This window comes from Muntiacus reevesi, chromosome 1, assembly GCF_963930625.1.
Source record: "Muntiacus reevesi chromosome 1, mMunRee1.1, whole genome shotgun sequence".
In the NCBI taxonomy this organism is placed as follows: Eukaryota; Metazoa; Chordata; class Mammalia; order Artiodactyla; family Cervidae; genus Muntiacus; species Muntiacus reevesi.
In genome coordinates, this window is record NC_089249.1 from 231,800,266 (window position 1) to 231,817,964 (window position 17,699).

The 17,699-nt window shown below is 41.2% G+C and overlaps 1 protein-coding gene across 7 annotated transcripts in view; it reads left to right on the forward strand.

Moving 5' to 3' along the window:
• The window catches only part of ARHGAP26 (Rho GTPase activating protein 26), a 663,940-nt gene that overhangs the window by 426,051 nt on the left and 220,190 nt on the right, over positions 1–17,699 (forward strand). The gene's annotated exons all lie outside the window — the stretch shown is intronic.

Below are 17,699 nucleotides of genomic sequence, written 5' to 3' on the forward strand. Positions count from 1 at the left end.
TGATAGCATTAGTTGAGGTGCGTACATTTATCTCAGATAAATGCTTAAACTGTAAGTATCCTGCGTGCCGCACCACTTCATTGTGGCCTCTGAACACCGGCACCTGCTTTGGCAGGTGCTCAGCTGAAGGAGCCACCAAGTGGTAACAAGCCTCTCGGTGGAACTGACTGACTTGCAGCCCAGTACAGTTTAAACGAAGAAGAGTGCAGTATGCTGTGTGCACAGCTTAAGGGCTTTGCAGGAGAGATTCCCACTCGTTCTGGGTTTTGCCTTAACCATTAGCTTCAGGATCTTATAACATGATAAAACATGATGTCACCGTATTCTGTTTCATTTTACTGACAGTTCTTACTCATGAAGGAGTTTATAGATTTTTATTGTATGGTGGTAATTTCACAATACTGCTTTACTTTTTAAAAGCATTTTTGAAAAATCTGCCTGAAATAGGAATATGAAAATATTTAAAAAGCACCTTCTTTAAGGAAGTTGTACATTTATAAAGAAAATAAGTGAACTGATGTTATACTAGCGGTCCATGCAGAGTGGCTTCTGCTTCTGAGGAGCAGGGGCTTTTGACTGAGGAAAGGACAGATCCTTTTGGTCTGTGCTTTTGCTGATCCTAAAGGTAGCCCAAGGATAAGTTGTCTGTCATTCCAGGATGTTTGACCCAGTCATTATCATTATATTTTCATATCATCACCATGAAATCTTTAATATATCCATTTAACATACATTCAGACAAGGAATAAAAGCACACCCAATAAGACTGAAAAAATGCAAGGTTCATAAGATATCCTGCCAGGAGAAGATATTTTTGACATGCCAGAGATAGAAATTGAGACCTTACTAAACTAGATTGGATAGACAGTTTCATAGAGACATCTGGTTCGTTGTAGGTGGAATTTCAGCTCTTAAAACAAGGCATGTCAACTTAGGTAGTGTGTGAACTACAGAGATTTAGAGTCTGAACCTGTCGGCCCCGGCTTTTCTTTGTTTAGCATTGCTTGGGGCTTCCCAGGTGGTACTAGTGGTAACGAACCTGCCTGCCAATGCAGGAGACAGGAGATGCGAGATCCATCCTTGGGTCGGCAGCATCCCCTGGAGGAGGAAATGGCAGTCCACTTCAGTATTCTTGCCTGAATACTCCTATGGACAGAGGAGCCTGAAGGGATACAGTCTTTGGGGTACAAAGAGTTGAACATGACTGAGCGACTTAGCATCTTCTCAGATAGGTGCTTCTGACTGTGTCACAGGCCTCTGTACACCAGCAGCTCCTGGTTATCCTCTGCCAACTCAGCACCCTCAGCACAGAAGAGTCAGAATTCAAGCAGAAGCCCCAGGGATGACTGTTTCATTAGTTTGAACTGCTTCCATTCCCTAAAGTGGTCACTGCGATGGATGGGCCAGATCTGAGTCCTAATACAGCGCTGGGGTTGGCTCCTCCTGACCACACAGAGATGAGGGTAGGGGTAGTTCCTCGAAGGAAAACCGAGGAGTTTTGACAGAAAGGGGACTAGATTCTGGGCAGACCAAGCAACAGATTGATGGTCCACATTGCTGCTGTTGTTCAGTCACTATGTCGTGGCCAACTTGTGCAACCACATGGACTGCAGCACACCAGGCTCCTCTGTTCTTCACTGTCTCCCAAAGTTTGCTCAAACTTACGTCCTTTTAAGTCGGTGGTGCTATCCAACCATCTCACTCTCTTCCATCCCCTTCTCCTTTTGCCTTCAGTCTTTCTCAGCATCTTTTCCAGTGATTCAGCTCTTTACATCAGGTGGCCAAATTATTGGAACTTCAGCTTCAGCATCAGTCCTTCCACTGAATATTCAGGGTTGATTTCCTTTAGGATTGACTGGTTTGATCTCCTTGCTGTCCAAGGGACTTTCAAGAGTCTTCTCCAAAAAAAAAAAGAAAGAAAAGAATTTTCTCCAGCACCACAGTTCGAAGGCATCAGTTCTTTGGTACTCAGCCTTCTTAATGGTCCAACTCTCACATCTTTACATAACTACTGAAAAATCCATAGCTTTGACCACATGGACCTTTGTTGGTCCATGTCTCTGCTTTTTAATATGCTATCTAGGTTTGTCATAACTTTCCTTCCAAGGAGCAAGTGTCTTTTAATTTCATGGCTATAGTCATTGTCCGAATGATTTTGGAACCCAGGAAAATAAAGTCTGTCACTACTTCCACTTTTTCCCCTTTTATTTGCCATGAAGTGATGGGACCAGATGCCACCCATGACCTTAGTTTTTTGAAAGCTGAGTTTCAAGTCAACTTTTTCACTTCCCTCTTTCACCCTCATCAAAAGCCTCATTAGTTCCTCTTCACTTTCTGCCATTAGAGTGGTATCATCTGTATGTCTGAGGGTATATTTCTTCTGGCATTCTTGATTCCATCTTGTGATATGAGCAATTAAAAGGGATTGTATAGATATGCTTCAGAGGGGGCTCTTGGAGGTGATAGGTAAAGAAAGCTCTATAAAAGTAACACCTGAGCCCGGGGTTCATTCTTGATCCTCTGGTTTTACTTGGTTCATGAATGTATGCCTTTTATCTTGTGGCACTGCTCAGCCAGTTAAGGGGTTTTCAGACAGATGAATAACCCTTTGTTGTTCATCAGTTAACACAGTTCATCAGTTAACTGATGTTGCAAAGAAAGAATCCTCTTTTGATTTCTTTGTTTCAGAAGCACATAGAAGGTAGGCAAATTTTCTGTCGGATTGACTTGATTAGAGGTCATGGGGCTGCCAAAGGTCAGCCCATGTGTTCTCTTTTTCCCCACTGTATGATGCTGATCTGTGAATATTAACCTCAGGTCTTTGTGCTGAATCCTGCAGTGTCCTGAGCAAGGAGTTGATGTTTGTGAGCTTGACTTTCTCCACTTGGCACGGTCTGATGTAGTTGTGTCCAAAAGTCCCTACCTATCTCCTGGTTGAGAAAGAAAATGGAAGGTAGTAGGGAAAGGAAGCAGAAACAGCTCACACTTGGCCCCCCCAGAGACAGATCTGTTATCCTCCCCTGACCACAAAAATTCACTGAGGAAGTTGGTGAGTCAGAGATGCATCAGGCTGGACATCTTTAGCATAGTTCAGCAAACCTCTGGTATCCTGTGTTTTTCTGTTTTTACCATTACTGCTTCCCTTCCAGGGTAAATTCACCAGCACAAAAAAACACGAATGGTACCTTGAAAGGTTTCCTCAGGCCCACGGCCAGGTGATTGATGGATCACCCACAGAGGCACAGGAAGGTGATCCTCTTGACCACTCTGACTTTATTTTCAGTGACTGACATCTTGACAACATTTTCCATTTCATTCCTGGGCTCTTGCAGACTTTCCCATGAATAAGCACATTTAGTCTTAAATTTTTCCATTTTGCGTTAATTGCAGGGGGTCAGGTTTTGTCTTGTTAGGTGTTAACTGTATTCAGAGGGGCTATGTGGCACACCCGAGGTTCAATGTCATCAGTGGTGGTACATCAGTGGATGCCTTTGCTCTCAATAGGAATGCTGCCTCAAATTTGTTTTACCATTTCTTTCCTTCTCTTTCTCTTCAACTATGAGGAGGTATGAGATAATGTCTGAGAAATCCTTGGTTCCCTTTGGAGGAAGGCGCTCTCTCCACTTACTTGTGTCTCTGTCTGCTGGCCAGGGTTAGCCAGTGGACACTCCCAACCTTGATCTAGGCTATTCAAACTCAAAGTTGAAACACTAGTAGAGAGTGATGATGAAGTGTGTGGTCTGATTTTAGACAACCTGTGGTTGAATTCAGGCCTCATCATGTATTATTTGAATTATCTTGTGTCCCAGATTCCAGTCTGTTAAAGTGAGGATAATTTTAACGCTAACCTCATATAGTTCTTTGTACAGTTAGATAAGCTAATGCTTCAGAATTCCCTGGCAGAGTACTTGCCATGAGTGCACCCCCTATAAGTATTATGATCTTATTGTTGGAGCTCTATAAATAAGGGAGTTTTCCCTTTTTGTAAGGGTTGAAATTTGGGAGAAAATACAAAGAGGCATATTGAGTGGTATAATGGCTAGCCTGCCTGACCAGTCAGCTTTCTCAAATCAAAATGTTTACCAAGTTTCTTTAGTTTTTTTAAAAGAGTTAAAGCATTGAAGATCAAAGTTCTTCAGTAAAGCAGTGCTATGTTAAAGGAAAAGGGAGGGGAGACTGTAAAAGGCAAAAATGACTTTTATCATCTAAGTAAATGTAGTGTGTGGGCCAGGGTTGTACGCTGGTTTGCACAAAACAGTTATAACAGTTTTTGAGGCAGTTCTGGAAGTTTCGGTGTGGATTATCAGATTATATTAAAGAATTATCATTAATTTTGTTAGATATCATAATAGATGGTTGTTATTTATGGAAAAAAGTAAAGGTTGAGGGGATTTATGAGAAGTTTTTTTTAGTGTTTCCTATTTTTTTTTTCCCCTTAATAAATAACAGCCACTTTAGCGATTTCTTCTAGATGCTCTTTCTTTCTTCTCTCCCCACCTCTTGACTCAACTGAGTTCTGAGGTCCCAGCTGCTGTCTAGGTTTTCCTCCATCTTGCTTCAGTCTGTGTCTCCAGCCAGAGTGAGCCTGCTCAGAAAGCAGATTCTTTCCTGTAGGAATCACGGTGCCTCTGGAAGGACTGGGGTCTTCCTTTTGACTCAGTGTCTTCACTTATATGTGCCATGTAACCGCCTCGAGGATCAGGAATGCCAGTGATAGGCTGCCCTGTCATGCCCCACAGAAGAGAATAGCAGGAACAGAATTACAGCTTTTGGAAGATTTAAACATTTCTTCCATACACAATTGAAAAGGAAAATTCGGGGACTGAGTCTCTAAGTTTGTATTCAGACTGCATTATGTATATTGGGGTCAAAGAAGGTATTTATATGAGAATTAAGGGAAACCTCTACCCCTACTGTGAGCCCACTCCCAGCAGCTAATCCCTTGTGAAGTTCACTTTCTGCAGTCCCTGTTTTAGGCATGTCAGAGGGTAAGGAAGAGTATGGGAGGTTGGCAGAGTCCTATCTGCCTATCCAGTAAGTAGTTAGAAACTCCGGAGTAAGGTATTCTAGAGAGGAATATCAACTGGGGGATCATGCTCTATTGTCACTTTCAGGCCAAATATGCAACTATCTCATCACCCAGATTAAGATACAGAATATGTCCACCTCCCCAAAAGACTTCCTAGTGAACCCAGTCAGTTCCTCCCTCCGTCCCCCACCCTCTAGGGAACCACTGTTCTAACTCCGCCACCATCGATTACTTTCCCTATTGAGCTTCATGTAAGTGGAGTCATCTGTTATATACTCTCTTTTGTGGCCTCTTTCCTTCAATGTTTGTCTGTGAAGTGTGCACATGCTTGTAGTAGCGTGTGTGTTAGCCTCTCAGTTATGTCCGGCTCTCTGTGACCGCGTGGACTGTAGCTCACCAGGCTTCTCTGTCCATGGGATTCTCCAGGCAAGAACACTGGAGTGGGTTGCCCTTTCCTTCTCCAGGGGATCTTCCTGACCCAGGGATCATACCCAGGTCTCCTGAATTGCAGGCAGATTCTTTACCGTCTGAACTATCAGGAAGCCTGCATGTAGTGGTAGTTTGTTCTTTTTGTTGATGTAAAGCATTTCATCATGGAGAATATATATACCACAAGTTTTTCATTCTTTTGTTCATGAATGTAGGGTTGTTTCTAAACTTGGGCTTTTATGAGTAAAGTCTCTAGGAATACTCTCTTACATATCTTCTGATGGCCATAAACACTCATTTTTCTGAAGTATATCCCTAGAAGTAGTATTGTGAATCATAGGGGTAGATGTCTGTTTACCTTAGTAGATATTGCCAAATAGTCTTGAAAAGGACTGAACCCATTTCCATTTCTACCATCAAAGTATGAAGGTTCTAGTTTTTCCACATCCTCATCTACACTTGTAATTGTCCATCTTTCTAACTGTAGCCAGTTAGGTGTGTATAGTAGTATCTCATTGGGTGTGTGTATTTTCATTTCATTGATGAGTAATGATGTGGAGACCATTTGGATATCTACTTTTGTGAAATGGATGTACTGTCTTTTGGCCATTTTTTTTTCAGTGCACACTTGTCTTTTTCTATAAAGGCAAATATGAATGTCAGTAGTTACCATGAAGAGAAAAATTCAGGTAGACAGGTTGTATGTGGAGGCAGCATCACCTGGTTAGTGATAACAGGTGTGGTTGTTGGTGTCTGACACCATGAATTCCAGCCCCAGCCTCATTTACTTGCTAGCTGGGTGATTAAGTAGCTTTCTCAGCCTCTTTCCTCACTATAAAATGTGGGTAATAACAGTACCTATCTCAGCAGTGGGTTAGGAAGATTAGATATGTGTCACTTATGGAGTGATGCCTGACACATAGTAAGTGGTTAGTAAATATTGTAAATGAATAGCCATGTTGGTGGTGATGAGGGTGGGCAGGCAGGAGGGCTCCTTTGGGAGCTCAGGGTATTATAAGTGTGTGAACATTCAGTCATTTTTAGCACCAGTAGTCAACCAACCCCTTTTTCCCACTCCATCTGTCTGGTCAGGATCTGATTGTCCCACTGTCCATTCCTGCTAGGGCCTGTCTCAGCCACTTACTGGCAGGGCCTTGAGCTATCACCCTGATTCTGTGGACAGTTCAGCCCTTGAACTTCTCTTTCCAGCTCTGACCCAAGCTTTTTTATTTTTCTTCCTCTTCAAGTAAGGTGGATAATGCATTTATTAAGCACCTAATTCCTAGGAATTAGATAACCATTGTTATTATAAGTAGTGGGTTGTCTGCTCTTTTCCAGGGCAGAGTTATGTTCAGGTGAGTGGTATTTCTTTGTGCGTGTGTGCTTAGCTGCTCAGTCATGTTCACCTCTTTGCAACCCCAGGGACTGTAGCCTGCCAGGTTCCTTCGTCCAGGGAGTTCTCTAGGTAAGAATACTGGAGTGGGTAGCCATTCCTTTCTCCAGGGGATCTTCTTGACCCAGGGATTGAACCTGAATCTCCTGCATTGCAGGCAGATTCTTTATCGTCTGAGCCATCTGGGAAGCCTTGGTCTTTCTGTATACTTTTTACTTAAAAGAACTGATTGCTTCCTCCTGCTCAGCTCCCCCTTTACGTCTCCAGCACTATGGGCCAGAGTTAAACTGGAGTTGCCTTTGTCCATGGGGAGAAAAATTTACTTGAATCACACATGGTGTCAGCACACCACTACTGGCTCAGGGCTAGTTCAGCACTTCCCCCTCCTTCTTTTTATTTATTTTTTACTTTTTAAATTTATTTTTTAATTGGAGGAATATTACTTTACAGTGTTGTGTTGGTTTCTGCCATACAACAACATAAAAGAGCCATAACTATACATACATTGCCTCCCTTCCCTCCCCGACATCACCCCTCTAGGTCATCCCAGAGCGCCAGGGTTAATCTCCAAAGAGTATAAACAGCTCATACACCACCTCCTTTTTAAACTTCAGAAGTTACTGGCTAAGGGAAAGTTTGCTCTGTAGCCTGTTAATACATAAAGGGGACCCTTGGTGGCTCCAGTTGTATTAACCCACTCAGAAGCCTCTTCTCCAGTCCCTTTGACCTGAGGCTCCTTTTTTGTTGTTGTTGCATGTAAGCTAGCTCAATCCAGTTTACCTTATGTTGCTTTCAAAGGCTAAAGCAGCTCTTGTGACCAAGTATTTAGCAGGCCTTTCAGACATGATGGTGTGACAGCTCCATCTCAGTCCATTTCCTGCCTTACACACTTGTCCCCTTCCCCCAAGCCAAAGGTGGAAACCCAGCACGTTACATAAGCTGTTGGAGCAGTGCAGACGGCTGGCTGCTGGCCCAGGAGACTCAGCCAGCAGTTTGGGAATGCCTGCACTGGCAGTAAGAGGTGGGTTCGTTTTTAATGAGAATAATTATTTCGTTTAGCTGTGTGAGTTGGAAGAATGGAGCAGAGTCAGAACAGGGATCCCCTAAATTTGTCTACTGCCTCCCCTCTGGGCCAGGAGAGAGTTTGTCTCCCAGGGGAAGGGGTCTGTCTCTACTATTTAGATTTTACAGGGAAACTCTGCTATTTCAACAGTGAACAGAGGGGCATAGCAGGGCAGGAGTATTGGGTATACAGCCTGGCAGCCCTGTGGAATCCTTTGGGGAGCAGAAGGAAGGGATCTGAAAAGGAAGGAAGGAACAGTTTCACTGCAGGGTCCTGTCGGTTCCAGCCTTGTTGTTTTGTGTGCTTGTGTCTGAGCTTACCCTTTGTTGTATAGGAACACCTCAGGGATATTACAGGTTCAGTTCCAGATCACCTCTATAAAGCAAGTATCACAATAAAGCAAGTCACCTGAATTTTCTGGTTTCCCAGTGCAGACAAAAGTTACACATACCCTATACTGTAGGCTATTGTGTGTAGTAGCATTATGTCAAAAAACAACAATGTACATACTTTAAAAATATTGCTTAAAAAATAGCAAGATGTTGACAGTGGTATCATCAGAAATCACAGATCACCATAACAAGCATAATACTAATGAAACAGTTTGAATGTGAGAATCACCAAAATGTGACATAGAGTGAACAAATGCTATTGGAAACATGGTGCTGATAGACTTGCTTGATGCAGTGTTGCTACAAACCTTCGATTTGTTAAAAAATGCACTATCTGGGAAGTGCAATAAAGCAAAGCATAATGAGGTACACCTGCATGCCATTTTTCTTGAAAGGTTTTGAAAGGACATCATTCCTTCAGCTTTGAGGTACAGCATGTCTTCAGTTGGCTAACCTGGCTTTAAATCTCAAGCTCTGTTTATTGAGCCTGATGTTTTAAGGAAGAAGATATACCAGAGGCTTCCAAGAGACTGTGGGATCATCCTTCCTGGTGGCTAGGTGTGGGCTCGCAGGGAGGCCATCTCTGGTCCTCCTCATCTGCGTTGCCTTGATGTGACCTGGAAGCAGTTGTTCAAGGTGGTTGCTCACCTACAGCACCTCATACAGGCCTTGTATCAGAATTATTTTGTCCAGGTGGCCTGAGTACTGCCTGGGACTGCCATGCCTCCCAGAGCAGCCCTACAGAACTTGCCCAGCTCCCTCCCTGCTCCCACCCTAGACTGCGCCCTTTTGGCAGGTAGGGTAGAGCTAGGATGGGTCACCTGACTGTCTGCTACCCAAGTTCATCTGAAACAGAAAAAGTTGTGTTTGTCCTTGATGTCTGAGGCTGATCCTCCTTGCTACTCAATGGTAAATCAGGCTCAGAGATACTAATCCTTTGTTTCTATTGTTTTGAAAATGGTCAAATATGGAAAATAATCAAAACCATAAGGAGGAAAATGAATATCACTCATCTCTCTCACAGAGAATAGGGGCTAATTTTTCATTTGTGCTTTCAACCTTTTTTTCTATTATAAACAAAATGGATCACTTTACACATATTGTATTATTGATAGGATTTTCATTTAATTTATTATATTTTTAACATATGTACTAGTTTAGTCATGAATTTTAGTGTTAACAACTGAAAATCCACCAAACAGTGTCTTAAAAGAAATGGGAGATGTTTAGGCATTAAGACATAGGGTGGACAGTATGGGACAGAGAGGTGGCTCTGAGAAGCCTTGAGGGACCCAGATTTTTTTCTATATTTATGCTCCTTTATCCTTAGGGAGTAAGCTTTTGTCTTCCTTGTCACCTCATGATTGCAAGATGATTGCTGCATCTCCTTGCCTTGTGTCTGGGGATCAGGCAGGGAGAAGGATGGAAGAAGGAAAGAAGAGTTAATATGTGTGAGAGGAACAGAAGGTTCCCAGAAATCTGCAGTTTGCATCTACTTGTGTCTCCTTGGCTGGACCTGACTCACATTCCTGCCTAAAAGAATGGTGGTGTTTTCAGCTAAATGAGGTTTTGCTTCTACATAATCAGGGGGTCAGTTCTTAAGGAAGACAAAGGAAGATGGACATTCTATAGACAACTAGCAGTGCCTGTCACACCTTATTTCTAGGTATATTATTTCTCAGCCAAAAATTCTTGGGTGACTTACAAACTCCTTGATGATATTAAGAAAATCATGTGCATTCGCCTCAGAAAAATGTATAAATAAATAACATTTTTTTAAACAATTAAATAAATAAAATTTCACATATAATATCAGGGAGTTTTATATATTCACTAAAATCCCTCTTTGGGCTACTGTCTATGATTCTCTCCTTACCATAGATTCCTAGAAGTACCATACTTGATAAACACATGGATCCATTTTTGAAACTTGCTCTTCAATGAAGACTGTCAATTTATACTTCTATAATTCACATATTGAAGTATCTATTTCCCTGAGCCCACATCTATACTGATACCATCTTAATTTTTTTTAAATTTTTTCAAAAGATAAGCAATAATATCATTGTTATAATTTCAGTTTATTTTCTGTCAAGTTTAAATATTTTCCATGTTTATTGAATACTTGTTCTCCTTTTGTGAATAGTTTATCCTTTGTCCCATTTGTTTTTCTATTTACCTTTCTCTTATTGATTATAAGAGCTTTTTATATATTAAGGCCTCAAGCTATTTTATGCATTTTATCATTGCTTGAATGCATCCCATTCTAAGGTAAATATCTTCTGGAGACTTGGTTTGGCATCAAAATGGAGTAAAATGGGGATCTACCTTCATTTTTTTCCCTTCAAATTATTATCTCACAAGCCTTTATTTCTGAACTGATGTGAAATGCTCCAAGACAGTTTAAGAAAGGCAGCAGTGATTTTTAAGCACACGGAATTTGTAAAGTTTAGTTGCCATAGAAGAAATGAGATAAGTTGCCATGCTTTAAGTCACCCTGTTTTTTTCCATGGCTGACGGGCTTCCAGGAGTGAGAAGGTTATGTTCTGTGCCTGGGCCTGCTGCTCACTGCTTAACCTTGGTGTGAGCAAAGCTGTAAATGAGCAGTTTGATACTTAAACTGCTGATGGACAGATGGCAGTTTGCTCTTTCCAGGTTTAAAACGTTCTCTAAATACTAAAATCTTTTGTAATTTCCTAACTTCTTTCAGTGATTTGATTGGCACTTTCTAAGTTAATGTAAACTGAGTCTAGGATGTGCATTAACAGCATTTTCCATGGCTTTGATTCATAAGGTCATTCATCAAATGTTTTTTAATGCCAGCTATGTACAAGGCCCTCTGGGATCTACAAAGATAAATCTATTGCTTTTCCTTTATTTCAGAGTGAAAGTGATGCATGTGAGGTGTAAACACAGGTCTTTGAAATAGAAGAGATGATTTTAGACAAGGGAGTTGAGGACAGCTTAGGAGAGCAGGCGCATATAAGTAGGGCTTTGAGGGCTATACATAGGCAGAGATGGATAGGAAGCCTTTCTTTGCCAGAAATACAGGAACAAGATTTCTTAGACAGAATAGCCTGTGGCAGGCGTAGGAAATAGCCAGTCACTGAGTGTAGCTTGGACGTGAGGTTAGGGAAGAGAAAGTAGGAAGTAAGAAATGCTGGGGCCAGCTTGCCAGAGGCCTGGGACAGAAATTTGAACATTGTACAATCAGGGAGTGATTTGACCACAAAGATTTTGAAGCAGAAGTGATTTCAGAGCTTTGGCCACATGAAGGATGTATTGGCAAGGGGAAGGGCAAAAGTCAAACCAGTTTGAACCAGTTTGAAGTCATTACAAATAGGAGGTACTAACTCCTCAAAAGTAGTCTTGGGACTGAAAAGGAAGGAATAGATATGATCATCACTTTGAAAATAGAATATAGTTATTGTCACCTGTTGAGATGTGGGAGTAAAGACAGCATTTTTAGGTTTTAGATTCAAGTTACTGAGATTAAAGTGATGCCATTAACCAAGACAGTGGTTATTAACTACTGTGTGTGCTGGGCACTGTGCCAGCTGCTTCCCTGTTGATGTCTCATCCCTCAATTTGTGTGGAATAATCTCTATATTGCAGATGGGAGATTTGAGCCATAGAGAGGTGTCACAACTAGAAAGGAGCAGAGTTGCTGTAAGAAAATAGGTCTGTGTATTCTTTTCCCTATTAAATGACCTTGTGTCAGTCAACTGAAAACCAGTTCTCATTTAGCTGCCTATTCACAAGTTTTAAGGTGTTACTCCTCTCATTGTCTCAAGAAACCTTTCTTGGTGGTGAGAGGAGAAATGGGTGCTGGGTTTGAGGTTCAGGGAAATTCCCAAGTGGAGATGACTGACACGTAGTAAAAAATGGAGATGTGCTCCTCACAAAGCAGGGGTGAGGTTGAGATTGCATGTTTAGAGGTGGGGAGCCATCTGCATAGAGTCATTTGTTGAAGCTGCAGAAATGGATGAAATTTCCAGGTGTTGTGTGTGGAAGGAGAGTGTGATAAAGAGAGCTAAGAAAGGAGCTTTGGGAATTTTTAGAGTAAGCCAAGGAATTCTTAAATATACTGCTGGCGGAATGTAAGTTGGAAAATCCATCCAAAACCTAGTAAGGCTGAACGTGCACATACCCTCCAGTGATCTGTGTTGAAATGACTTGGCCTTGCTGTCGTAGCGCAAAAGCAACCACAGGCCATCTGTGATTGAGCAGAGCTGTTTTCAAAATATCTTTACTTACACGGGACCAACTGGATGTGACCCACCAGCTGTGGTTTACTGATTCTGTTGCCAAGAAACACACATGAGTAACAAAAGGAGACACGTAAAAGGTTGTTCATTGCAGTGTGGTTTGTAATAGTGAAAAAATGAGAATAACCTATATTGTTACGGACATATATACAGTGGACTAGTAATAGCATAATTTATTGTGGATAAAATGAATGAGCTTGATCTGTATGTATTAATGTGGATAAATCTTACAAATGTAATGGTAAGTGAAGAAGCAATTTGCGAGATCAGATATATGATATGGTATAAGCTATCTATGTATATTTTAAAAACTTAAAAGTGTTGTCTGTAAACATGTGCATATGTAGTAGAAGTATTAAAACATGGAATGATACACACCATCTTTGGGGTACAAGGAGAAAGGGGTAGAGATAAGGTTAAGGAACTATGATATTCAGTTTCTTTGAGATCTCAGAAACAAATTTAGAAAACTGCTAATATCTATAAAATCTGCATCATGACTTAAATCATTTTTTTGTACTTTTATGCTCAAAATATTTCATGTGTATGTATGTGTATGTACATACAATTGATCCCTGTTATTCACAGATTCTGTATTTGTGAATTCACCTACTTGCTGAAATTTCCTTATACCTTGAAATCAATGTTCGTGGTGCTTTCACAGTCATTTGTACATGTATGCAGAGCAGAGAAAAACTTCAGTTGCCCAATACACATGTTCCCAGCTGAGGGTGGACAAGGTGACCCTCTGGCTTCTTTCAGTCATCATACCATAAATAAGTATTCTTTTTGCTGTTTAGTACATTTAATATTGTAGCATATTTTGTGTTTTTGTGCTCTTTGCTGTTGATTTCGCTGCACAGTGAAATGGCCCTCTGCACAGTGCTGAAGGCGCTGACTACTGTTCCTAAGCACGGGAAGGCTGTGGTGTCCCTTATTGAGCAAACGAGTGTTAGGTGAGCTTCGTTCAGGCATCAGTTACAGTGCTGTACTGTGAGTTCAATGGTAATGAATTAGTGGTATATGTTAGATAAGGTATCTTGAAACAAAAACGCATAAAACAGGATTATATACTGATCAGTTGATGAAAATATTGTCACCAGAGGCTTGTAGAAATTTAACCCTGTATTTTCTCTATGATCACTGGTTCGGTGTTTGTGGTGACTTTAAAAAACATAATTACTGTGAATAATGAGAATCGACTGTGTGTAAATATATGTGTATCAGTATGTTTTATATTTATGTATTTGTCTCTTAACAGTCCCTTAACCTTATCTCTACCCCTTTCTCCTTGTACCCCATAGATGGTGTGTATCATTCCATGTTTTACTACTTCTACTATTTTATATTTATGTATTGTATTTGTGATGATTTTATACTCGTTTATAATATTGATGTGTAAATACTTCCCTCCCCCTGCCAAGTTAAAAAAGATTAGCACAGGGTAGAAGAACCTGCAGTGTTGCCTGTGGAGCAGGGCTGGAAGGGTTCAGAAGAGATGAATTTTTAAAGGACACAGGCTATCAAGTGCCTACTAACCATATCAAGTGCTGTAGGAAAGGGCCCAGAAGCAGCCTTTGGTTTGTGTGTTTACCTGCCATGCTCTTAAATTCAGATCAGAAGTAAAGCATGTCCTAATCTCCTCTGTCCGCCACTCTGGGGAGGGGACCAAGTGAGCTTAGCCCTCCCAGTTGACTTTGGCAGCTGCTGTGCTCATAACCACCTCCGTGGCTCTGTGTACAGCGTGCTTTGGCTTTCTCTGCCAGAAGAAGCAAGAGAATCTTGGGTTGGGCACTTTGTGCTTTTGATGGGAACACTAATAACAATCTCTTTCTTCCTGGTCAGTTTTAAACCATATTGTTCAGTAAGCTAAGCTGTCCTTTGATCAGCAACCTTCCAACCCTGCCTCCTTTTCCTTTTCAGTCCTTAGTCCCTGTTCCTCTAAACTTCCAGGACCTCATTCTTAATTGTCAGCAAATCCCAATTTAGCAGGTTGCTGATAAGATATAAGGTGGCTCCCCTTCCGTTGTAATGGGAAATCCTTAAAGAGAGTGGAGTGTTGACATGAGCCCTTCAGGCCAAAGAAGTTTACTTTTGATGGTGGTGTGTTAAAAATGTGAAGTAGTAATAGTAAGGGAGTTGAATTTTTTTAAGCAGCTCTGTTTATAGCCCCTCTTTGATGGACTAGGAAATTAAGTCCAGAGAGAGGGAGAGGCCGGATCAGGGTCACACAGGAAGTCAGTGGCTGGTCAAGACCACTCTACTTGTCAGCTTCAGGCTCCCTGACTATTCAGATGACAGCCGTGTGGTTAGCTGTATACCCTGAATGTTAGTCTTGAGCATGTATATAGGTCTTTACATGCCCTGTCGTGAGCTGGGGGTACAGAGCATGTATTAGTTTTCTAACAATGTACAGACTCCCAAAAGTGATGTGGATCAATTTTACATGATAGCTTTCTGGGGGTGGGGAAAAGGGGAGTGAAGTGTGTTAGGGCTCCTTGTCCTAAATTTGTATTTTAAACCAGTGAGTTCCAAATCTAGGCTGTGACTCAGAAGCAGCTGTAAATTATGTTTACAAACTAGGGAAATTAATTCAAGATGAAACATAAACATAAAAACTAAAACTATAAACCTTCCAAAAGAAAGCATAGGACAAAATCTTTGCATTCTGAGTTTAGCATTGGTTTCTTAATGAGATACAGAAAGCAATAGTCCTACCCAAAAATGAAAATTTTGACTTAATTAAAATTAAAAACATGTGCTTATCAAAAAGCACCATTGAGAAAGTCAATTGGCAAGCCACAGTAGGGGAGAAAATATTTGCAAAACATGCATCTGACAAAGGACTTATGTCCAGAATGTAGAGACAGCTCATAAAACTCAATAATAAAAAGAACAGTTCATTTAAAAGATGGCGGAGAGACTTGAAGAAACACCTCATGAAGGAGGGTTAAGAATGTCTAGTAAGCATAAGAAAAAACTACTCAACACCACTAGTCACCAGGGAAATGCATCTTAAAACCATGGTGAGATACTACTACACAGCTACCAAAATGGCTAAAATTAAAAGTCTGACAATACCACATGTTGATGAGTATGTGGAGCACTTAGAACTTTCATATATTATTGGTGGGATTGTAAATGAACATTGGTTCAAGATCTCGGCATTTTCTTATTTAACAACAAATAAAAAAACCTGCCTCATAATCCAGCAGTTCCACCCTGAGATGTATACACAAGAGAAAATGAAGAGGTAGGTCTTCAAAAAGATTTATGCAGACATTCAGAGCAACTTTATTTATAATAGTCAAAGAGGGAGAACAGCCTAGATGTCTATAAACAGGAGAGTTAATCAACAGCAATATAGTCAAATAATAAAATATTATTCAACAGTGAAAATGTCCGAGTATTAATTCAGGCCACAATGTGAATGAATCTCGCAAATTGTATGTTGAGTGAAATGGGCAGCCATAGAGAGTATGGTCAGTGTGGTGCCATTTGTATGATGTTTTTGAACAGGCAAAGCCAATGGTGAGAGCAAATGAAAACTTAGCACAGTGGGTGTGCATGGGTCTGTGTGTTTTGTGTCTGTGTTTTGACGGTAAAATGGAGAGACCTGAGAGAACTGTCTGTAGTGATGGAAAAGTCTCTATCTTGATATGGGTTCAGGACACCTTCATGCATAACTTTGTCACAGCTCCCTTAAGAATTGTGCATTTCACTGTAGGTAAGTTTTGCCTTAAAATACTGGTAATAGTGAACCTTAGTGAGTGATAAGCTTACCAAAGTGTTTAGAAGGGAAGACCTGATATCTGCAACTTACTTTAAAATTTATTAAAGAAGTAAGCTGTGTTGGTGGATGAGAGAGTTGGCTAGATATGTGATAAGGCAGATGTAACAATATGTTAACACCTGAGGAATGGAGGTCATTTTCCAAGGTCCCACCCTTACCCTTTAACACCATTGCTGTGGGGGAAGCGCTATGGAATCTTGATAAACCTCCTCCCTTTCACACTATGTGGAGTTGAGGAAAGGCTCAATTTAGTAACTTTTAGCCTCTGTAGAACCAGAAAGAATTCTATTGGGTTGCCCAAAATATTCATTTTGGTTTTCCCGTAAGCTCTTACAGAAAACTCTGAATGAACATTTTGGCCAACCCAATAGAATCTACTTTTCTTTGCAAACCTCATTCCATTCATTGGAGATTGTCGGAAAATACAGAGATTCCTCATGTTTAGAGTTAGGGATCCTCTGTCTACCAGCTTCAGAGTAAGGAAGTCAGAGTGGCTATTCCCAGAACTCCTTGCTGCATACCCATGGGTTGGCATCAGGATTATTCCTATAAATTTAGGAGAGGTCCTGCATCTAAGGGAGCTTGGTTTTGAGTCAGTCATCTGTCTGGAAATGCGGTACTCCGACCCCGGAGTTGTCTGAGGCAAAGAAAGAAGTCACCTGTGTCTATGTCGGATAAATTCACCTCTTGCCTCACAAAGATGCATTGTGCAGATTAATGAGCTCAGTATAAAAGCCACTTGCTTAAGTCCTCTGAAGAACAGAGGGACTGGAAGGTGAAAAGAGTGGATTCTGTCCACTGTCTCACCCTCTGGCAGTCCTTCCTCCTGGGCAGGGCCCTGCTCTGGCAGCAGGACCTCACACGCTCCCACTTTGGGATCATGTGTACGGGACCAAGGAGTTTGTCATCTGCAGTTTTCCAAAGTACAAAAGAACAAGATTCCCTCTAATGCTGATGGTGCTGTGTCACTATTTCTGAAGACAGAGAAAGAGAGGAGCTGGGAGAGAGAGGAACACAGAAAGACCTCCTCTGTTTAAAGACCACTGTCTTTGGAGAAGGGGGAGATGATCCTCCCTCTCCCCACAGAGACGCCAGGCTGATGGACTAATGGGTTCACAGCCTTTTAAGTGTTACATGAGCATGGAGCCAGGAAATTTTAAAGCCAGAAGACTCCTCACATTATGAGCCAGCCACATCCTACATACCTGTCAGCTCACACGCCATCTGTTTAACTGTCGTGCATTTGATATCAAGTGAGCTTGTGTGCTTTCTGTTGCCTCTAAAAATTTCCTGAAACATTTTTCCGACTTGTACATTACTTGGATTTCTTTT